The sequence below is a fragment of the Mus caroli genome, unplaced genomic scaffold (genome assembly GCF_978045245.1).
Source record: "Mus caroli unplaced genomic scaffold, Mus_caroli_1 scaffold_1, whole genome shotgun sequence".
Classification (NCBI taxonomy): Eukaryota; Metazoa; Chordata; class Mammalia; order Rodentia; family Muridae; genus Mus; species Mus caroli.
In genome coordinates, this window is record NW_028227256.1 from 61,122,351 (window position 1) to 61,146,618 (window position 24,268).

The window sequence follows — 24,268 nt, forward strand, 5'->3', positions numbered from 1 at the left end:
CAACCATCACAGAAAGGGTGATGTATGAAGTCTTTGGGAGACCACCAGGAACCTCTCTCTTTCACAAGATTCCAACCACTAGTTTATAAAATGTGAACAACCAGCTTGGGTAGGACTTTCTGTGGTATAGCTGTCAGTCAGCATCCCAGGGGGTTCACAATAGTATAGATGGTTGTGTGTCCTCTCTGCTCCTGTAAGAAAGCCTAGCAAACTGACCTTCAGTGTGACAGTCTGGCTGTCAGTTCCCACTCTATCTAGGGTGAATAGACATCTATGTAGTCTCAGAAAAATTCACATAATACATACCTGGGCTGAAAAATTCCTAATCAAAAGTTGTCTGAAATTCAAATCTTCAGAGTATCATGTCAGCACTTATAAAGTTAAAGATTCGAGATTAAGGATGTTCAACGTATGTCTTTCTGGGACCTTCATTTGTTATTTATTTATTTAGTTAGTTAGTTAGTTAGTTAGTTAGTTGCTTACTTGCTTGCTTGCTTGCTTGCTTGCTTGCTTGTTCTGAATATTGAGGTAGCTGAATTGGTTGTAAACTAGAGTACTAGGCACTAGGCACTGGTCTTATTTTGCATGTGTGGAGTATGGCTTTGGGACTCAGACCTGTAAAGTGCCCTGGACAGCACTGTTAGTGTATCTACTAACAACAGCAGACACAGGGTATAGAGCCCATAGAAGCAACAGTGTCCTGCCTTCACCTGCCTCTGCTCAACATTTCATTTATAAATGAAGTCAGTGACCCTGAGAACCGTCCCTCCCTTCCTCTCATTGTTCCTAATTTACAACTGTAGTAGAGCAGCTCAGAATGAGGTCCCTCCTGTAGATCTATTTCTGACCCTTGTTTTACACTAGCTGATTAGAAACATGGTAGCAATCAGTTCTTGAGTAGCCACCTATCATCAGCTTTGCCTAGGATGTGCCCCTGCATAAGGCCATTAGCTGTAGGTGCCATAATGAGGACGTGGAGACAAGATGACTTATTCAAACCCCAAGTCTTGTCAGTGTGGTGACAGAAATTAATAGATTCCATGTTCATTAGCATACATCTAGCTGGAAACCATTACTAGAGCCAGAACTTACAAGCTTCAGTGAACAAATTAATGAGAAACCTTGAACATTTCAGAGACAGACAACACAGTTAGTTTGAGCAGACAAACCTTTTGGTTAGAAATTACATCTTAAGCTGAGTAGGGTGGCACACACCTGTAATTCCAGCTCTTGAGAGGTGGAGGCAGGAAGATCATCGGTTCAAGGCCAGCCTCTGTTATATAGAAAATTCAAGGCCAGCCCAGGCTCTCACACAGGATCTCATGAAATATTTACATGACAGTTACCATAACTGAATATGAACTAATTGATTGTATATATCTTGAAGTTGGGTCTCACCTCATGTATTAGTCAAGGTTTTCTAGAGAAAGAGAACTGATAGAATGAATATATATAATCTATATTATTTACATACAAAGAAATTATATACATATGATTTATTAGAGTGGATTACAGGCTGTGATCTGACATTTCCAAAAATGACTGTCTCCCAATGAAAGGTCCAAGAATATAGTAGTTGCTCAGTCCAAGAGGCTGGATGTCTCAGCTGCTCTTCAGTAGGTGCTGGAATCCTGAAGAAGTAGGTTCTAATGCCAATGAAGGAATGGACTTTCTAGCAAGGTGAGGGCAAGCAGGCATGAAGCAAACATTTCCTTCTACCAGGCCCAGAAAATGTGGCCCATATTAAAGATAGTCTTGCTACCTGAAATGATACAATCAAGAAAAAATCCCTCACATGTGTGCCCAGTAGCTTAAGCTTTAGTTAATCCCAGATATAGTCAACCTGACAAACTATAGCCATGGCAGCCGTCTCTTACTGCGAACAGATCTTTATTATATTAAAATTTGTTTTAAGAACTCCTGTCTTACAACTTAAAGACATCCATGTTCATTAGGGGAAACAAAGTGCATGTTAAAGTTTATTGAAGGAAAGGACCTGAACATTGTCCTCTCCAGTGGACAACAGCACACACTGACTTGCTGTAGACTATATTCTTCAGAGGTTGACATAAGTTACCAATATACTATAAATACCACAGAGTGCTGGGCTCTGAGAAGGGGTAGAAGAAGGGGTAGAAGAAGGGGGTAGAAGCTGTGTGTTAAAAGCAAGAGCACATCTAAGCAAAATTCTAGAAATTCCACTATTTCAAGGACTGGAAAAGAGTGCCCTCTAATGAACAAGGGGGTGTGTTTTGGTTGAAAAAAAATCATTCAAAGGGTAATTTTTATGACCACTTAATTAGAGTGAGTGTGATAGGTTTTTTTGCTGTGATAAAATAGTCTGACAAAACCAACTTAAGGGAGGAAGGGTTTGTTTGGGCTCACAGTTCAATGAATGCTCATCTTGATGGGGAAGTCAGATCAGCAAGATCTTCGGGACTCTGGTACAGTGTGTCCACAGGAAGGAGATGACTAAAAGGGCTGTTCTCTGCAGTTAACGTCAGTTAACCCATTCAAGGCAGCGCCCCACAGGCATGCTCAAGGCTACCCTAACCAAGATGATTCTTGACAGGCATGACCAGAGGTTCAGCCCCAAGATGACTCATGGCATCAAATTGACAATTGAGATTAACCATCACAATTCTGTTCACAAAATCCCTGGCCCAGAAGGTTACACACCCTAAGTGTGCAGCAAATACATACTCAATTTAATTATTCCAAAGACAGTTGACTGCTGTAGAGGTCAAAGTATAAAAGGATCCTTTGGAAGGTCACCTCATTCCATCTCACTCTGAAATTCCCTTTTGATTCTCACTAGGGATGTCCACTGCTTGAGCTATTCTGTGATGAGAGGTGCTGTAGTTTGAATATGGTTTGTTCATGTAACAGAAGCTTGGTTCACAGGATAGCAATGCAAAACAATCATGGAACCTCTAAGATATTACTTAGTGGGAGGTCAGTGGATTCTGACTGCCCCTTGAAGGAATTAATGCAGGTCTGTGGCATGGGTTAGGATTCTCTGGAGTGCATTAGTTCCTACAACAGTGGGTTAGTATAAAAAGAGGAAGTCTCCTTCCTCCTTCCTATCATTTCCATTTTTACCAGGTTACCTCTCTCCTTGCATATACCTCCTTCCCCTATTTCTTTGTGTTTTGTTGCAGCCAGGGACCCATAACCAAATGTCAGTGTCATGCTCTGCAGACTTCTCAACCACTACAACTCCTGAACTAAATAAGCCTTTCCTTTATAATTTACCTGGCCTATAGCATTCTGTTTATAAAACACAGAAAATAGACCCAGAAAACCAACCTGTGGTCTTTCAAATCATACATGAGTATGGATTAAGACAGATTTTGTGTGTGCTACCCCCATAAATCCTTTCCTCCCATGGGTTTTCCTATGCCCTCCCCAGTGTTTCATATCCATAGTGAGGACTCCAGTCTCTGTCCAGCTTCTGCTTCAAAGAAGGACACGTGACACTGACTGTAAACAGTTGATCTTTTCCAGCCATTAGCTAATCTCCACATGAAGTCACACTCTTCCCAAGATAGTCCAGCTTCTCTGAGTAAAGGAGATGCCCCTAGCAGGGTTGTATTGGTAGGGACTATACCCTTCATCTCTTCCAGACAGGTTGGCCAAGCCTTAGTGAGCTGGCATCGTACGTAGGTTTGCATCTTCTTCCGCCCTATCTGCTGCCCTTTCCTTCTCTTCTCGAATGCTGATCTCCTAAGCACCTTGCTCTGGAAACTCCATCTCAGCATCTGTTCTGCAGAGGCAAACAAGGACAGCTGCTCTGTATTTTGGTCTTCTTCATGAGAAAGACAAACCTGTCCAAACATATAGGCAGATGAAGGGCACTGGCTAGAAGGTCACTAGACTGTACTTGTGGCCTCGATATTTAGCCCTTAGAGAAGAAATAATTCCGTCAAGCAAGACCTCCAGTGAAGCCACAAAGCAGAATAAAGTGGCTGCACAGAAGCATCTGTGGCAGGCCACAGGGCCTGAAAGAAATGGAAATCAATGGAGCAGATAGACCAGTGGTTCTCAGCCCACACCCTCACCATAGTCTATCAGGGGCATTTTCAAAAATGCAAGTATTGGGGCCACATGCAGCTCACTCAGATTGGCCTTATAAGAGTCTTTCAGGTGACTTAGGAACCACTGAACCCTCCAGCTCTACAGTCAGTCCATCTTCTATTGATCTCTAATTCCATAAGACTCCACAGGTAGCCTCTTGTTCAGGCTTAGTGTAAACATTTAAAACAAGGGCCCTCGCCAGCTAAGGTTAGAGAACCAATCCTTGCTCCTACACACACATAGAGATTTACTTTTAATTATTCATGTTCTCTCCCCAGAGGCAAGCAGAGGAAATAGCAGGTGTGCTAACATCCCCTTGGCCTCCTTTCACCCCAAGATCAAAGGGCTTCTAACCTTCCAGGATCCTACTTCTCTACTGCCAGATGTCCTCAAATCCAGCCCTGAGACTTGCCCAAAGTTAATCACTGAGGCCATCTAACTATGGGAGATCCACATTAGCCCAACCTGGGCTGCCCAGGGGCAAATTTTACAAGAGTTGTCAATAGATACTCCAGAGATTTGCCTTCCTCCAAACTTTTATTTTAAAAAGTCATACTTGGACATGATGGTGTCTTTTCATAAGCCTAGCATCCTGAAAAACTTAGACCAGAAAAGTACAAGTTGAAAGCCAGCCTGGGCAATGTTGCCACACACACACACATACATACATACACACACACACACACACACACACACAAGCACACACACCAACAAAACCTTCCATTGTTTATGCTTCCCTTTGCCTTCCTGAAGCTGGAGACATATGCTCTGAGCAAATGCATACCCCTGCTTTTGTGTTTTATTTTATATCTGATCAACAGTAAAAGGAACTGAACTAGGCAGTTCTTGAACACATACTTGGCCCAATATTTGCTTCAGGCTCCAGAGTACCTGAAAATGAACATGATTAAGTTTCCTCTAATTGTTTGTGAAAAGGGAAAACATTTTTAAGAATGTGATTGGTTCACTTAATAGGTGTCCTTCTGAATGTTCTATAGTGTATAGCTTATTGTTAAAATGTACAGCTAGTGTTAGAGCAATCTGTATAGTGTTTGGGATTAATGGTCAACTGGTACCCAGAGACCCTTTCACTCTTGGTCACCGGCTCCCTTTTAGACCCATAAAAACATGGTCCTAGCCCTCTTCTCAGGGCCCTTCACTTAGAAAATTCAGTTTGATCAATGATCTTATTTCCAACTTGATTGATGATCTGAAGCCTGCAATAACAGAGACAAACTCAGTGCCTTCAGCTCTCAAGAACCAATGGGCCAATACCTGGTACCCTTTCCACAGATGAGCCAGAGATAACCTATGCAATCTTATATGTGTTCAAAAGAATATGTGGTATTAATTTGCTCTGCAAGTGACTTTATGTTGTATATATGATCTATATAATCTAGTAGTTTTCTTTGTTTGTTGTTGTTGTTGTTTGGGTTTTTCGAGACAGGGTTTCTCTGTGTAGCCCTGGCTGTCCTGGAACTCACTCTGTAGACCAGGTTGGCCTTGAACTCAGAAATCTGCCTGCCTCTGCCTCCCAAGTGCTGGAATTAAAGGCATGCGCCACCACTGCCCAGCAATCTAGCAGTTTTCAATCAACAACACATAGCTATCTTTCTCTTCAATAAATAATCATTCATTGGAACACATATATATTAAGAGTTTAGACCATAAGTAGCAGCTAAAAGAATTTTCATTCACGAGTTACCAACACCAAAATCAAGATATAAAACTTTACTAGCATATACACACACCACCTCACTGTCCACCCCCACCCCTGAAAAATTCCTCCCTCACATCCTGTCAATGTGCCTAGCCTCCAGTCACTTATCTGACTCCCATCATCAGGTACTTGTCTGGGCTATTTATAACTTTATGTAAGTAGAATTCTACTGTGTACCTTGTTTTCTGTCCACTTCATTTATTTCAAATTTGCCTTGAGGCGTCTCACCTGAGTGTCACATGTAGGAATGGTTCTTCTGTGTTCTTTCCCATGGACTGAATATGAGTTATTCATCCATTCTACCACTGACGGACATTTTGTTGTTTTATGGAAGGGATGCCATTATTAATGTATGTGCTATACACACACATACACACACACACACACACACACACACCTTTATAAAATGGTTACATCAATTTACATGCAGAAGAAAAAACATTCTTAACAATACCTGTTTGTTGTTGCTGTTATTATATGTGGGGTGGGGTTAACTCATTCTGGCCGTCTGCAATGGTTAATTTTTGTTGTTTATTTGGTTGGATCTGGAATGAGACATGCCTTCGGGGGATCTCTAAGGGTGCTTCCTGCAAGATTTCACTGTGAGCTGAAGTTCCTCCCCAAGGGAGAATGGCACCACCCTCAAGCATCCCAGATAGGAAGAGATAGAAAGGGAAAGCTGCGTTCTATGCCTTCCTGCCTTGCTCCTTGCTGGCAAGTGCACCTACTCTGTTATTGCTGCTGCTGCCATCTTTCACTGACATAAGAACCAATCTTCTTTGACTTTCCAACATGGACTGAATGCTGACGATGCTCCAGGAAACCTCCAGGTCTTCAGTGCCAGATTGGGACTACTGAGGCATTTAGCTTCATTAAGTGAGCAGCTATTGGCTTCTCAGCCTCTCCAGTGTGCAAAAAGTCAGTGCTGGGTCACTCAGCAAATAGCATGGAAGCCAAGTTAGTAAGTCTCCTTTGTAATAATCATCCCATCACTCTGTTCCACTAGAGACCCCCACAACAGAATCTCACTATGGGTGTGTGTGTGTGTGTGTTCCACCGAGACAATGTGGTATTTGCATAGCATAAAGAAACATTAATTTTTTAAAAAAAAGATAACTCCCACAATTATATGCTTATTTGGTTTATGGTCATCATTTTTGGTCAGAAGCAATATTCATATGAAAAAAATTAACTTAAGTCCCACCTTAAACCATAGTCAAAATAAATTTCAGGTACTGCATAGACTGTAGATTATAATGTGAAAAGTAAAATAATTTTTAAAAAGTAAAAAATAGTATTTTAATGACATGGGAATGGAAATATTTCACAAATAGGGTTTTTTAAAGTACTGTAACAAGTGATCAAATGAAATACAATCACGTGCTACACAGTATCATTTGATCAAAGAGCGTTTGTATGACATTATGATAAAGCATAAGTGTCAAAGGAACTTGGGGGTTTGCTTCACTTGCTCTGCTCCCAAATAAATGCAAGATGTTTCTATGCCCACTTTAGCCTGTTTTAGCTCCTGAGTAAATGACACAGAGACCTGGTATTTTTGTTAACAAAGCTAGGCAGGTTTCGGGCTATTCTAACCTGACTAATCTGCCTATTTCCCAGCCACATGGTCCTTAACCTGCATCTGAGCCTTGCCCTGGCTTGCTCTGGTCCATGTGTGTCCTCATGGATGCTCTATCATAGTGACCTCATGGTGAATCCTCCTGGTCCCTCCACATCATCCTCTATGCCTTCTTCTCTTCCTTTCCCTTCTCCCTTCTCCTCCCTTCTCCTTTCTTCTCCCTTCTCTCGTCTCCCTTCTCCTCCCTTCTTCCTTCTCTTTCTCTCCTCTCTTTCTTACTAGTCTCTTTGAAACTCCCTCGCTGGTTCACATGCCTCTCCCTTCTATCCTCTCCTGCTCAGCCATAGGCTGACCAGCTCTTTATTAACCAATCAGAGATGATGGGAAACAATTTTTACACAACATTGAGACCAGAGATGATGTCCATCTAGACAATAAACAGATGTCTGGGCATAGAAAGCTGAGTATACAGTACACAAAGCCATCCCCTGACACATAACTGCAATAGACTACAATACCCAAGATGGTAAAAAGCAAATAATCTTCTCTCGTCTCCCTTCTCCTCCCTTCTTCCTTCTCTTTCTCTCCTCTCTTTCTTACTAGTCTCTTTGAAACTCCCTCGCTGGTTCACATGCCTCTCCCTTCTATCCTCTCCTGCTCAGCCATAGGCTGACCAGCTCTTTATTAACCAATCAGAGATGATGGGAAACAATTTTTACACAACATTGAGACCAGAGATGATGTCCATCTAGACAATAAACAGATGTCTGGGCATAGAAAGCTGAGTATACAGTACACAAAGCCATCCCCTGACACATAACTGCAATAGACTACAATACCCAAGATGGTAAAAAGCAAATAATCTGCACACAACAAAATCACGGACATTTCTTAGAACATATCCTGTCATTAAGCAACACATCAATGAACTCTAAAATTAAGAGTTTCTTTCATCAAATGGTATCACTAAGACAGTGAAAAGGGGAGCCACAAAAGACACCCCAACATACAACACTAAGAAGACCCATATCCACAAGGGTCATTTTAACTGTTCCATATTATTCCACAGAACGTGGGTATCACAATTCAGTTGTTTGACTGTTCTACATCAATTGTTCTCTATCTAAAAGAATGCCGCAGTGGATCCATGGAGACATCTTTGAGTCTTAGAGGATTACCAAGGAGTTACAGGCTGAGTCACTCTAGAAAGCAGAGTTTCAAACCACAAAGGCCAGGAGCAAGATACATCCCCACAAATGGTTCTCCTCTTACCTAGCAAATCTCACTCTGCAACTGTCCGTACGTCCTTTGCCTGCTCCTGCTGAAAACCATCACACGATTATACAGTGCCTCTTCAGCTCACATCAACATTTTAAGGATTTTTATAAATGAGATTAAAAGGACTTAAATAAAATGTTCAGACAATAGAACACTAATATCCCTGTGTCTCAGATTCCTTAGAGAAGCTGTGTGTATTGTGTATCCAACTAATCAACATATTTTACATATTGATAATGGGGAAATGTTGTAGAGCCCATTCAAATAATGAATTTGTTAATTACAAAGGTTACGTTTTGTATTGTTATCCACTGAGATCAGATTCCTCTTCATTTTCAATTTTGGTTATTCAAGGTATTTTTCATATATATATATACATATATATATTTTTTTCTGTTTTGGTAATTATAATTTTCTGAACCCAGCTGACTATTTCTTTGCAGATTTAAAATCTCAAGTCAGAATTTGAACATCAATTACATTGCATATGAATACATATGAGACAGGAGAGAGAAAGAGAGAGAGAGAGAGAGAGAGAGAGAGAGAGAGAGAGAATACTCCTTGCATGTCTCCTTAAAGAAGACTAGTGAGCTAATGCAAAGCAAGAACTGCATTCACATTCTGTTCTATCAGGTATAAAGTGCTCTTCAGTGAACCTATCTAGAGTGTCTACTAATTCCACTTTTCCCTCTACTAATGCAAAGACAAGCAAATTTGTATGTTAGAAAGGAAGTTCCTAGTATATAGTGACTAGTCAATTGGTGACTTTTCTTGTTGCTGCAATCAAATCCCAGGCAAAAAGCAGTACAATGAAGGAAGGGCATGCTCTGGCTCTACCTTGGTGGAGCCATGATGCATCATGGTAGAAAGGCATCGTGGCAAGAACACAGTCTGCTGGTCACAAAACAGGGAACAGAGAATGAAGAGAAAGCCCCTGGGCCATCACTGAGCTCACCACATAGTGATCCACTTCCACCAAGGCTCTACCTCTAAAGGTTCCACAACTTTCCCAAATAGCACCTCTAGGCAAGAACCAAATACTCAAAACATGAGCCTCTGGGGACATTTCCCAGTTAAAGCACAGCAGTTGTGGATGGCAGCGCTCGGAATGTTCCTGCTCCCGCTCTTTAGTGATTTTTTTTTCATGAATCAATTTAATGAGTGTAAGAGATAGGGATAAATTTGTTCTCATATTGGGACATAAAAGGGGAAAAAAAATCATGCCTAACAAGACATTTCACCTTCTTAGTTCTGTCTCTCATCTGAAGCTCGAGTGACACAGAGGACTGCAGCACACTGAGATTCCTAATTACTTGGTTCCCATCAGTAATTGGGCAAAGCTTCAGGCAGAAACTTGACAACGTGTGTCACATTTCTTTTGCCCCAGCGATCCCACTCCAGTAACTTAGGAACTAATCGAGAATGAAGAAGAATGAATGAGTGTGGGCGTTCACTGAGAGCTTGTGTGTTACATTAAAATACCAGGGACAACGTCAATGCTCACAAGAGGTCAGCCAAACACACTGGGATCATCCACACAGAAAACAGACATCAGAAACAGCAATGTAGCTTTTTACTTACAGCTTTACAAAAGATGGTTATAAATAAGGCAGATTACAAGGCTGTAATATTTAAATGTAAGATGTTATAGTTGACTTTAAAAATACGTAAATCTCTATATATGCATATATAGAGATATGTCTTGAGAATGAATACAAACATATTTATCTGCAGCTGGCAGGGTTATGGACACATTTCTCTTTGGGTTTTTGTTTTGTTTTGTTTTTTTTAACAAATGTTTTACCTGAATTTTTAAGTATTATGCATGTGTTGTTTCTATAATAAAAGAAATAAAAGAATATAATAAAATAAGCTACTTTAATTTTGAAAAATAATTAATTTTTGCCAAAAAAAAATGATAGTTCCGGAAAACTCAGCTCTGTGGATCATGTTTACTCCTCTGACAAGAGAGATCTCACCGCTGCCGCTGTGTCGATCTCTAAGACAAGCCTTCTCAGCCTTTGCACTGCTGCCATTTGGGTTAGGTAGCTCTTTGTTGAAGGAGATAGCTCCATGCATTTTAAGTGTTTAGCTGTATCCTGGTCTACTCACCAGGTGCCACTTAAATCCTTCCCCCAAGGTTATGACATGGAACTGTATCTCCAGGCACTGCCGTGTGAATGAGAGTGCCTAATGGAGGCTCTGGTGTTGTCAAGGACACCAAAGCAAAACAGTCAGCTAATATCAGTAATAGCAAAGGGAAAAGGCAAATACAAAATTAATGCCCCATTTTCCATTGCAGAGTGATCATGGTAGCAATTAGATCCAGAAAAAAGCCTTGCCCTTCATCCTTTATCATACAATTGAACAAAATGTGTTTGGGGAAATTCTAGAAACAAATGCCCCAAAGTCCACCAGTACATTCTATTACCATCCAGAACTTGGGGGGCGGGGTGTGCCAAGAACATGTCTCCTGGATTGTTAAAGCAGTGAATTGGGAAGATAATCTTGCTTGTGGTTGGTAGGCTCAAGGGGAAACAGGTCCAGCTGATAAAATGATAACGAGATTTAGTTGACAATTTTCTCTGAGTAAAATGTCGAGCTTGTAAATAATTTAAAAATAGCCTGTCATTCAATTGCACCGTGTCCTTTAAGAAATTTTAATCGATGCAAAACACATTTCTCAGACACTAGCTCTAACCCCTGTGAAAGCAGCTATAGCGATAAACAGGAAAAAAAAAAAAAAAAACCTATGACACCAGCAGACAGAAGGTGACTAGGGAAGGGAATGTGAACCTTAACCCCAGAATCCAATATCATGACAATATTCGGCAACCTGGAATTAGCTGTTGTGACAGTACGTGGTATGGAAACGCAAGACTTGTTCAGTTCCTTCCTGCTCAAGGACACTGAGAAGCCGAGGTTTCCATGGGCTCACTTAGAAAACCAGCATGCATGTGAGCTCTGTGCAGTTGGCCTGCAAACGGACCAAAGGTGTCTTTGCCCAGTGCTCAGTATTACAGAGGAAAAGAGATGCAGGACGGGGGAAGAGTATAACAAAAGGCAGAAGAGGATGAGAAGATGCCGGCGGGTTTAACAAAACAGATCCAGATCAGCGCATAGCAGCTGAAATTAAGGCTCAGTGCTCCCCTGAGAAGGCAATGCACGCTGTAAGACCTGCGGAGAACAGTCTGCTGGCCCAACAAATACCACTCATCTCAGCCAACCCCCTTTCTCCCCAGCATCTGGGTCACACAAGGAAGAGCAGAGACACGTCTGAAGTGACATGTGCAGTTTCTCACCTCCTCTGGGCCACTGTAGGAGTGGGGATGGGTGCGGGAACTTAGGCACCAGAGGTCTCCTTCCTGCCTTCCAAGCTCCACAGCACCAGTGTGGCACCATCTGACTCAGCTGAACTTTCCATCAAAGGAAACCAATCACTGACCGGCTCACAGTGTCAGGAGACACTGCCAAGGGCAAGCGCCAGCCCTGTCCCTTCAGTTTGGCACCAGAGTAGAAACGACTGGTCCCTGTTTGAATCAATCTCTCTCTCTCTCTCTCTCTCTCTCTCTCTCTCTCTCTCTCTCTCTCTCTCTCTCTCTCTCTCTCTCTCTCCCACCCCCACCCCCACCCCCACCCCAACCCACCCCACCCCCATTTTCAAAACAGATTATGAAGACATCTAAATTACCAGCACGGAAGCTCTGGCTTGGGAAATGAACCAACACAATTAGAGAATATGGACATCCCCTGAGTACTTAACCAAATTTGGCTAGCTGTTTGTTTTTAATGAATTGATTATCACTGGGAATCACGAGGTATACGTATTGATTCTTATCCCTTAAATCTCAGATGCCACATAATCTGCAAAGCTGTTAATCCTGATAGATTTAAAGATAATAGATAAGGATGCATTATTCATAAATGCTGCACAGCAGGATATTCACTGTGCGACTGTTAATCTCTCCATGTATCATTTCCACAGTCATCTGTTATTAGTTTATTTAAACCAGATTGCCAGAAATATTTAGAATGATAATTTTTAACATCCACCCATATAACAAAATATCATTTCCTCCTTTCAATTCTAAGGCAACCATGGAGACTGCAGGAATAAGTCGCTTCCCTCCCTCTACCTGGCCTAGCTTACACACACACACACAAAGACATGTATGTATACATGTGGCTAGCCTTAGTGTTGACTGTCAAATGGTTTCCAGACTGTCTTTGTCCCAAGGTCAATTTGACTCAAGTTCTACCCTTTTTTGTCTTCATAAAGGAAGATTTCCTTACTGTTACGCATATTTAAATTCCTTTGCAGATATTGAACCAAATTTGCCCAGGCTTGAGCCTCCTGTGGCCTTTTACTCAGGGCTAAATATTAACAAATACCCATACCAGACAGTTTTTGATGAAACATTAAAGATTATTCCAGTTATATGACTTCTAGATTCTCTGTTTTCTGTATGAAAACCCCAAGGCTGTTCAAAGAGCCTCAGTGGCAGAAGGGAATGGGTTTGTAAATCGCTGTCTATGGACCTCCTGGGACTTAACAACACAGGGCAAAGAAGTAAGCTGATCTTGGCAAAAGAAGAAAGATAAATAGTTAACCTCCAAATCAACTCCCCTTAAAATCGCCACTGTCAACTCTCTCCACTGGTTATGCACCTGGGAGCAGGTTGCTATGGTATCCTGTCTCACCTGGAATCAAATAGCCTTGCTCCTTCCAGTGAGAAGAGGTCCTCAGTCCTCCTCATACCATATCCCCGAGAGAGAGAGAGAGAGAGAGAGAGAGAGAGAGAGAGAGAGAGAGAGAGAGAGAGAGAGAGATATGCTTTTTTTTCTTTTAGCTTCTTTCTTTTGTCATCTGTGTACACTAAAGAACCTTAATGCAGGCCAGCCAAAGATTATTGCTCCAATGCTCATACTTGTTAGTATCTTATTTTTAACTACTTTATTCTTAAGCCAGCTACCACATTCTCCTGCGAAGAATGGGATTGCGTATTTCAGAAAGTGAGCTGGCTGGAAGAGACGAGGGATCAGGCTAGAGAAGGATCAGGATGACATGAGTGGGAACCTGGGAACTCCGCAGTTGTGATGCTTATCTTCTTCCCGGAGCTCCTCCAAGAGCCCTGGATCCTGAAGTTTCAGAGAAAGGATGGTCCACCTTGGCTTCACACATCTACAGTCTGAAAGGCTAACCTTTGCCAGACTCCATGCTAAACTATGTCATCTCACTGAGAGTTCAGATCGGCCCCTTAGGATGGGTGGCCTCTGCTCCCCTTTAAAGGGAGTAGGCAGTACTATCCATCTTGCTATTCTGGGAAGAAGCCCTTAGAGATGCCTGGTCCTGATGGACTAACAAGGTGGCAAGGTAAACACAGAGCAAACACAGTCACATCCTGAGGCTGACCGTTGGGTTCTGTTTACGTGTGGATTGATTTGTGTGTACGACCTAAGAAACCTTGGGCAAGTCAAACTCCAATCCAAATGGAGTTGCATGGACTATAGGGAAATCCTAGGGAGAAAGCACGTGGCATGCTCTACAAAGTCCTTCTTCCAGCAACCACACATAGCTTTGTGAGGCCAAGCAGAGCAGACCCGGCTCTGTGTACTAACTACACTCTCTCACACTGCACAGGAACAAAGCCATTCAACTTCTCTCTTTTGTCACTGTTACTGGTTAAGAAAAAGAAAATCTTAAATACTGAGTCCATAGTTGCACATAAAAGCCACGTGTACCTCATCAAATAGATAATTTTTGTTAGGTTTGATTTTTTTTTAATACATAAAGCTTTTCCATTGTGCCTACATTATAACTATGTATAATAAATACATTTTTTAAAAAAACACGGTCTTTGTTCTAAAAGAGTTTCTACTCTAAAGCAAGTAAATGAAATGTTCATGAACAAATCTTCTGCTACAAACTGAGTGAAGCTCCTACACAGAGCAAGCCAGTGCAACAAACCCCACGGTGCTTTGCTCCTATAAAGAGCTTTGCAAAGGCGTTATTCTGCCTGCATTTCCTAAAGTGGGAAAGGAGCGGTGTCACCTCTATCTCCAGACTGAGATCAGTCCAGAGACTTGTGCAAAGGTCATGATCAGTGAGTGACAGAAAGAGGACAGGACTCTGCTAAGAAAATGCAAGTCATCAGGGTTGTGATGCCCAGACCGATCAGCCCAATCACTGGTCATTAACATTGACAAAGATGTGTGTTTATCAGTGGCCATTACCTTTGACTCCATATGGGCTCAGGTAGGACAAGCTTGTTATGGGTACCATTGCTCTTCTGACCACGCTTTTACTTTCTCTAATAGGTGAGCAAGGACAGGCGAATCTAACGGGGCTGCTTAAAGAAATCAGAAAGACCAATGAGAACACAGGATGGCTTCCTGGAGTGGTGGAATCTGTTTCCTCTCTGCCACAGCCCCTCCTCACTAAATTACCCTGCTATGCACATGCAGCACAACACAAAAGCGGTTTCCATAAATTTGAGTTTAAGGGGGATAATACTCGATGTTAAATCGTTAGGTTAAATCATTCTTTACAAGGCACTTTTACAGTTTCAAACCATTTTCCCAACTATAACTGCATAGGAAATTAATTACTGCATTAGTAGTTCCTCGGTGACTCATGTAAACAAGGCTCTTACTCAAAACAAACACTACCAGGCTCCAATGTGTGCTCACACATTTGAAAACATTAGAAAGGACTGGTGATTGCAGAGAAATGGATTCCTGCTAACTTTGTGGCTTGTCTCATTCTATCCTAGAAAGAGTTATAGTTCATCTTCTGCTGGAGTACATGGTCTGCCTCACTTGCCTGTGCGGTGCTAGCTAAGGTACCTGAGAACCCATTAGAAGTTCAGCTGGAGAATTGGGAACAAAACACCCATGGAAGGAGTTACAGAGACAAAGTTTGGAGCTGTGACAAAAGGATGGACCATCTAGAGACTGCCATATCTGGGGATCCATCCCATAATCAGCTTTCAAACGCTGACACCATTGCATACACTAGCAAGATTTTGCTGAAAGGACCCAGATATAGCTGTCTCTTGTGAAACTAGGCTGGGGCCTAGCAAACACAGAAGTGGATGCTCACAGTCAGCTATTGGATGGATCACAGGGCCCCCAGTGGAGGAGCTAGAGAAAGTATCCAAGGAGCTAAAGGGATCTGCAACCCTATAGGTGGAACAACAATATGAACTAACCAGTACCCCAGATCTCTTGTCTCTAGCTGCATATGTATCAAAAGATGGCCTAGTTGGCCATCACTGGAAAGAGAGGCCCATTGGACTTGCAAACTTTATACGCCACAGTACAGGGGAATGCCAGGGCCAAAAAGTGGGAGTGGGTAGGTAGGGGGGTGGGAGGGAGGGTAGGGGGGACTTTTGGGATAGCATTGGAAATGTAAATGAGGAAAATACCTAATTAAGAAAAAAAAAGAAGTTCAGCTGGGCCAGGGACAGCTAGTTATCAATCTAATAAAATCAGTTTTAATATTTTTAATTGTATGTGATATTATATAACATATAATATAATAGATCAAATTGTATTTAAATTATATATAATATATTAACTATATTAATATACAAGATATAATGTATTTGTATATTAAACATTAACATAAGATGGTAACATGATGCTATATATTAATACATATTAGACATATATAAAATTAAGAAGACAAATGTGCTTTTGTCATATTTTTGTTTTTAAATTGAAATATATTTGTGTCACTTTGCTCCTTTTTTTCATCTCTTCATCCTCTCCCAGATGATTTCTTTGATTATTATTGTTTTGAACCTGAGGGTATTTGTGCATAAATATATATAATTTTCAAAAATCTAAGCACCCTCCTGGTCTGTAAGCACAAACAAAAGTTGACTACATTACACCTACTCATCCTAGTTCCAAAAATATATTGTTTCCCTTCGTAAACAAATAGTTTGTCTAAAAAATAACGTGACTTGAAGACAATATCTTCATGGAGATGACTCCTAGTAAATGTTTTTATTGCTCCCATGCTTAAGGTACAAATTATATATGAATGACACAAATTGGTTTCTTATGTGATTTAAATTTCCTCTCAAAGACACATATTTAATGTCCACCTGAACGTTGTAATTTACTAAAACATCAATATTTACAAAGCGAGGTTTTGTGCGAAACATAATTGGTTGGGTAGCCTCAGGTATTGTCATTGAGATAAAAAGTATATTAGAAATTAGAATATTTGAAACCAGACCTGAGCCCCAGGGCAAGTGTTTTATGGTCTCTGAACCAGTGCAGAGAATAAAGTCACATATATGTACATATATTTGTGTGACACTGGGGAATAGACCAGTTAGAGACACATCAAAAGAATGCTAAACTCCAAAGCAGAAGTCACCTAAATATCCATTAACAGGAAATTAGACTGTGTACAGTGGAGTATCAGCAACAACCCCTGAACTGTCACTGTCCTTGCAGCCCAGATGAATATCACAGCCACAACACTGAACAAAAGGAGCTTCTGTGTGGCTATAAAGAAGACAAACTATGTTTATGATGTCAGAAGTTAGGGTAGGAGCAACCTGTGGCAAAGGGAAGCAGCGAATAAAGGGGGGGGGGGGCGTCCAGGGAGCCTAGAGAGCCTAATATCTTCCATTTCTTCATATAGATAAAATAAGAGTACTGTCTGGTTTCACTCTCTAAAAGTTGTTCTAGCTATACACTATGTTCTGTGCACTTTCTGTATAAGAGTTACACTTCCCTTAAAACACAGTTAAAAGTAGATAAAAATATCCTTGGTATTACACATAGTTCAAGGTGTCTCTCACACCCTCTACAGGGGAGCAGGGGCCTCCATGTCCTTTGGAGACTAGCATTAATAAGCCTTAGCTTTCTAGGAAGAATCCTCATTGTCTCAGATGGTTGTGGTGAGCAAAACCTTGCTCTTTAAGAAAAGGGGGTAGCTTGTAATCTCTCCGAACCCTAGGGTGCTTTCCTACAGGTCTGTCACAAGGTAATCAAGCAGACTGAGATTCCAGAGGGGCTGCCCGTGGCTCTAACCAGATGAACCACTTGCCAAAAAAGTGAACTGCCTCACTGCCTAGAAGAAAATGGTTCTGGTTTGGGCAGTGCAATGTGGTAAAAGAACAGATGCCTTCTGCGATCTACCTGTGAGCATCCTCAGAGGAAAGTGGGTACTACAAAAGTGATTTCACAGAGTTAAGAAAGGGAAACCTTCATTTGATCTGAACTTTCCTCAAGAAATGCAGCCATACAGCTTGGCCTGATGTCCTTGGGCTACACAAAGCTCTGCCTCTATCATGGTGTTATTGCTCTGTTGAACTCCCAAGGCTCCTCAGTAAAAAAGACAGGGGAGCTCACCTACGGGAAACCGAGCCTGCTGCTGAACATGGATGGAACAAGATGAGACATGAACATTGCCCCAACTCTGGCTCCCTGTTCCTTATGTCAATTATCTTAGAAAAGGGAGTATGTCTTTCAGATATACTCTGACCAAAGGGTTCATAGTGTCTTCCCCAAGAGGAAGTAAGGTGAATTGATGGTTGTGAAGGAAATTAAGGATTCTCTTGCCTCTCTGGGCAAATGTCCCATTGAGAAGCATCATCATCAAACCTGGTTGTTCACTACAGTCGCAACCCTGGATTTGGAAGAGCATCATGAGCTATCTTTGTCAGTTCTCCTAAGCTGTCACTTACTTGTGACATCATCTTCAGCCAGCCATTTATTAGACCTGGGCTGCAAAGTGTTTGCCAACTGAAATTTTCCTTACCACTCTTCAAACTCAGAGGAACAGAATATTGCTGACACATATTGCTGACAGAAACTTAGGTGACTGAACATGAAGGCCAGCTCTGTCTTCTGGGGCCTTTTTTCCCATCTCCAGTGGTTAAGCACTCCCAGCTCATGGCCTCTGCCAGTGGTGGGGTGGACATATACATCTCCAGAGTCAAGGAAAGGATGGAGAGCTCCCTTAGCGGCCTGTCAGTTTGAATTAGTGTCCCCTAACTGCCCCCTAGGTTCCCTCCAGGGTTTCAGATGTCTTCCTTGTTTTTGTTTTGTTTGTTTTGTTTTGTTTTGTTTTGGGGTTTTTTGTTTTGGTTTGTTGTTGCTGTTTTTTTTGTTTTTTGGGTTTTTTTTTTTAACCTTCTGCTCTTTTCCTTTTCTTCAATTTGAGAATATGCTTTAAGAATTCCCTTGATAGATCTTCCTTCTGAGGCCAGCGGTTGCCACTAAGGGCTCCAGAGTGCTCTCCACTCCGCAGGACCTAGGGATCACCTCGGGATCATGGGTGAGTGGAACGCAACATCAGCTCCAGAGAACTGCAGAGGGTCTTGTGCCGGCAGGAACAGGGACAAAGGAACCCCATCTGACCAGAGGCTACATTCAGGTTGGAGCCAGCCCTGCCATCTTCTGCATGAACCCAGCCGAGGGTGTCTAGGGCACCAGAGGACTTTCCACGCCGCAGGACCCCTAGCACACCCAGGACCTCCTGATCACCTGAGAGCATGTGGATGATAGAAGCAACAGAGCTTCTTGGTCAGTGTCCTATTGGGCTTTCATCCTCAGCCAGGAGGCAGAGCTGAGACCCAGACCCCTGGGCACATTCCTTGCCAGAGGAAAGTTGGCCTACAGGGAGAGTTATGACCCCAGAACTCAGGAGGTGGATCAGAGCTCCAGACTGTTGGATACCTGACCTGAAAGAGGAGAGCTTGCCTGCAGAGAGTGCTATGACCACTGGAACACAGGAGAGAGTTGGACTCCCAGGAGTGCTGACAGAGGCTAAAAGAATCACAGGAGGATCAAGCTCCAACCAGAGATAGCTTGAACATTAACACCAGAGATTTCCAGATGGCGAAAGGCAAACGTAAGAATCTTACTAACAGAAACCAAGGACACTGGGCATCATCAGAACACAGTACGCCCACCACAACGAGTCCTGGATACCCCAAGACACCCAAAAAGCAAGACACGGATTTAAAATCATATCTCATGATGGTGGTAGAAGATTTTAAGAAGGGCATTATAACTCACTTAAAGAAATACCGGAGAACACCGCTAAACAAGTAAAAGCCCTTAAAGAGGAAGCACAAAAATCCCTCAAGGAACTACAGGAGAATACTGCTAAACAAGTAGAAGCCCTTAAAGAGGAAAAACAAAAATCCCTCAAGGAATTACAGGAGAACACTGCTAAACAGGTAGAAGTCCTTAAAGAACTACAGGCAAACACTGATAAACAGGTAGAAGTCCTTAAAGAGGAAATGCAAAAATCCCTTAAAGAATTACAGGAAAACACAGCCAAACAGGCAATGGAATTGAACAAAACCATCCAAGATCTAAAAATGGAAGTAGAAACAATGAAGAAAACCCAACGGGAGACAACTCTGGATATAGAAACCCTAGGAAAGAAATCAGAAACCATAGATGTGAGCATCAGCAACAGAATACAAGAGATGAAAGAGAGAATCTCAGGTGCAGAAGATTCCATAGGGAACATGGACACAACAATAAAAAAAAATGGAAAATGCAAAAAGATCCTAACTCAAAACATCCAGGAAATCCAGGACACAATGAGAAGACTAAACCTACGGATAATAGGAGTAGACAAGAATGAAGATTTTCAACTTAAAGAGCCAGCAAATATCTTCAACAAAATTATAGAAGAAAACTTCTCAAACCTAAAGAAAGAGATGTCCATGAACATACAAGAAGCCTAGAGAACTCCAAATAGACTGGACCACAAAAGAAATTCCTCCTAACACATAATAATCAGAACAACAAATGCACTAAATAAAGACAGAATATTAAAAGCAGTAAGGGAAAAAGTCAAATAACATATAAAGGCAGGCCTATTAGAATTACTCCAGATTTCTCACCAGAGACTATGAAAGCCAGAAGATCCTGGACAGTTGTCATACAGACACTAAGAGAACACATATGTCATCCCAGGCTACTATACCCAGCAAAACTCTCAATTACCATAGATGGAGAAACCAAAGTATCCCATGACAAAACCAAATTCACACAATATCTTTCCATGAATCCAGCCCTTCAAAAAATAATAAAGGAAAAACACCAACACAAAGATGGAAACTACACCCTAGAAAAAGCAAGAAAGTAATCCTTCAACAAAACTAAAAGAAGACAGCAACAAGAACAGATTCTCAACTTTAACAACAAAAATGACAGGAAACACCAATTACTTTTCTTTGATTTCTCTTAACATCAATGGACTCAATTCCCCAATAAAAAGACATAGACTAACAAACTGGCTACACAAACAGGACCCAACATTTTGTTGCTTATAGGAAACCCACTTCAGGGAAAAAGACAGACACTACCTCAGAGTAAAAGGCTGGAAAACAATTTTCCAAGCAAATGGTCTGAAGAAACAAGCTGGAGTAGCCATTCTAATATCGAATAAAATTTACTTCCAACCCAAAATTATCAAAAAAGACAAGGAGGGGCACTTCATACTCATCAAAGGTAAAAATCTACCAAGATGAACTCTCAATTCTAAATATCTATGCTCCAAATGCAAAGGCAGCCACATTCATTAAAGAAACTTTAGTAAAGCTCAAAACACTCATTGCATCTCACACAATAATAGTGGGAGACTTCAACACCCAACTCTCACCAATGGACAGATCCTGGAAACAGAAACTAAACAGAGACACATAGACACTATTATAAAACAAACGGATTTAACAGATATCTACAGAACATTTTATCCTAAAACAAAAGGATATACCTTCTTCTCAGCATCTTATGGTACCTCCTCCAAAATTGACTATATAGTTGGTCACAAAACAGGCCTCAACAGATACAAAAATATTGAAATTATCCCATGCATCCTATCAGATCACCACTTATTAAGGCTGATCTCCAATAACTGTATAAATAATAGAAAGCCAACATTCACATGGAAACTGAACAAAACTCTACTCAATGATAAAGAAAGAAAGAAAGAAAGAAAGAAAGAAAGAAAGAAAGAAAGAAAGAAAGAAAAGACTTTTTAGAGTTTAATGAAAATGAAGCCACAACATACCCAAACTTATGGGACACAATGAAAGCAGTCCTAAGAGGAAAACTCATAGCCCTGAGTGCCTCCAAAAAGAAAACAGAGAGAGCATAGACTAGCAGTATGACAGCACACCTAGAAGCTCTAGAACGAAAGGAAGCAAATTCACCCAAGAGGAGTAGATGGCAGGAAATAATCAAACTTAGGGCAGATATCAACCAAGTGGAAACAAAAAGAACTATTCAAAGAATTAACCAAACTAGGAGCTGGTTCTTTGAGAAAATCAACAATATAGATAAACCCTTATCCAGACTAACTAGCGGGCACAGGGACAGTATGCTAATTAACAAAATCAGAAATGAAAAAGGAGACATGAGAACAGATCCTGAAGAAATTCAAAACATCATCATATCCTACTACAAAAGGCTATACTCAACAAAACTGGAAAACCTGGATGAAATGGACAACTTCCTAGACAGATGCCAGGTACCAAAGTTAAATCAGGATCAGATTAACGATCTTAATAGTCCCATCTCCCCTAAAGAAATAGAAGCAGTCATTAATAGTTTCCCAACCAAAAAAAAATCCCAGAACCAGATGGGTTTAGTGCAGAGTTCTATCAGACCTTCAAAGAAGATCTAATTCCAGTTCTGCACAAACTATTCCACAAAATAGATGTAGAAGGTACTCTACCCAACTCATTCTATGAAGCCACAATTACTCTGATATCTAAACCACATAAAGATCCAACAAAGAATGAGAACTTCAGACCAATTTCCCTTATGAATATTGATGCAAAAATACTCAATAAAATCCTCGCAAACCAAATCCAAGAACACATCAAAATGATCATCCATCATGATCAAGTAGGCTTCATCCCAGGGATGCAGGGATGGTTTAAAATATGGAAATCCATCAACGTAATCCACTATATAAACAAACTCAAAGACAAAAATCACATGATCATCTTGTTAGATGCGGAGAAAGCATTTGACAAGATCCAACACCCCTTCATGATAACAGTCATGGAACGATCAGGAATTCAAGGCCCATACCTAACCATGATAAAAGCAATATACAGCAAACCAGTAGCCAACATCAAAATAAATGGAGAGAAGCTGGAAGCAATCCCACTAAAATCAGGGACTAGACAAGGCTGCCCATTTTCTCCCTTCCTATTCAATATAGTACTTGAAGTCCTAGCCAGATCAATTTGACAACAAAAGGACATCAAGGGGATACAAATTGGAAAGGAAGAAGTCAAAATATCACTGTTTGCAGATGATATGATAGTATATATAAGTGACCCTAAAAATTCCACCAGAGAACTCCTAAACCTGATAAACAGCTTCAGTGCAGTAGCTAAATATAAAGTTAACTCAAACAAATCAGTGGCCTTTCTCTACACAATGGATAAACAGGATCAGAAAGAAATTAGGGAAACAACACCCTTCACAATAGTCACAAATAATATAAAATACCTTGGTGTGAGTCTAACTAATGAAGTGAAAGATCTGTATGATAAGAACTTCAAGTCTCTGAAGAAAGAAATTGAAGAAGATCTCAGAAGATGGAAAGATCTCCCATGCTCATGGATTGGCAGGATTAATATAGTAAAAATTGCTATCCTGCCAAAAGCAATCTACAGATTCAATGCAATCCCCATCAAAATTCCAACTCAATTCTTCAACGAATTAAAAAGGGCAATCCGCAAATTCATCTGGAATAACAAAAAACCTAGGATAGCTATTCTCAACAATAAAAGAACCTCTGGTGGAATCACCATTACTGACCTCAAGCTGTACTACAGAGCAATTGTGATAAAAACTGCATGGTACTGGTATAGCAACAGACAGGTAGATCAATGGAATAGAATTGAAGACCCAGAAATGAACCCACACAACTATGGTCACTTGATCTTTGACAAGGGAGCTAAAACCATCCAGTGGAAAAAAAGACAGCATTTTTAACAAATGGTGCTGGCACAACTGGCAGTTATCATGTAGAAGAATGCGAATTGATCCATTCCTATCTCCTTGTACAATGCTCAAGTCTAAGTGGATCAAAGAACTCCACATAAAACCAGAGACACTGAAATTTATAGAGGAGAAATTGGGGGAAACCCTCGAAGATATGGGCACAGGGGAAAAATTCCTAAACAGAACAACAATGGCCTGTTGATCAAGAATTGACAAAGGGGACCTCATAAAATTGCAAAGCTTCTGTAGGGCAAAAGATACTGTCAATAAGACAAAAAGGCCACCAACAGATTGGGAAAGAATTTTTACCAATCCTAAATCTGATAGGGAACTAATATCCAATATATGCAAAGAGCTCAAGAAACTGAACTCCAGAAATTCAAATAACCTCCCCAAAATGGGGTACAGAGCTAAACAAAGATTTCTCAACTGAGGAATACCAAAGGGCTGAGAAGCACTTGAAACAATGTTCAACATCCTTAATCATCAGGGAAATGCAAATCAAAAAAAAAAAAAAAAACCCTGAGATTCCACCTCATACTAGTCAGAATGGCTAGTATGAAAAATTCAGGTGACAGCAGATGCTGGTGAGGATGTGGATA

At 41.0% G+C, this 24,268-nt stretch overlaps 1 long non-coding RNA gene across 1 annotated transcript; it reads right to left on the reverse strand.

The window, feature by feature from the left end:
- Positions 1-758: 758 nt before the first annotated feature.
- Positions 759-12,065, reverse strand: LOC110301779 (uncharacterized). The gene is made up of 4 exons (XR_002378739.3): positions 11,957-12,065; positions 8,649-8,697; positions 3,611-3,766; positions 759-1,762 (listed from the first exon to the last, which is right to left on the reverse strand). It is a non-coding gene; the product is annotated as an uncharacterized LOC110301779 (long non-coding RNA).
- Between the last annotated feature and the right edge of the window lie 12,203 nt (positions 12,066-24,268).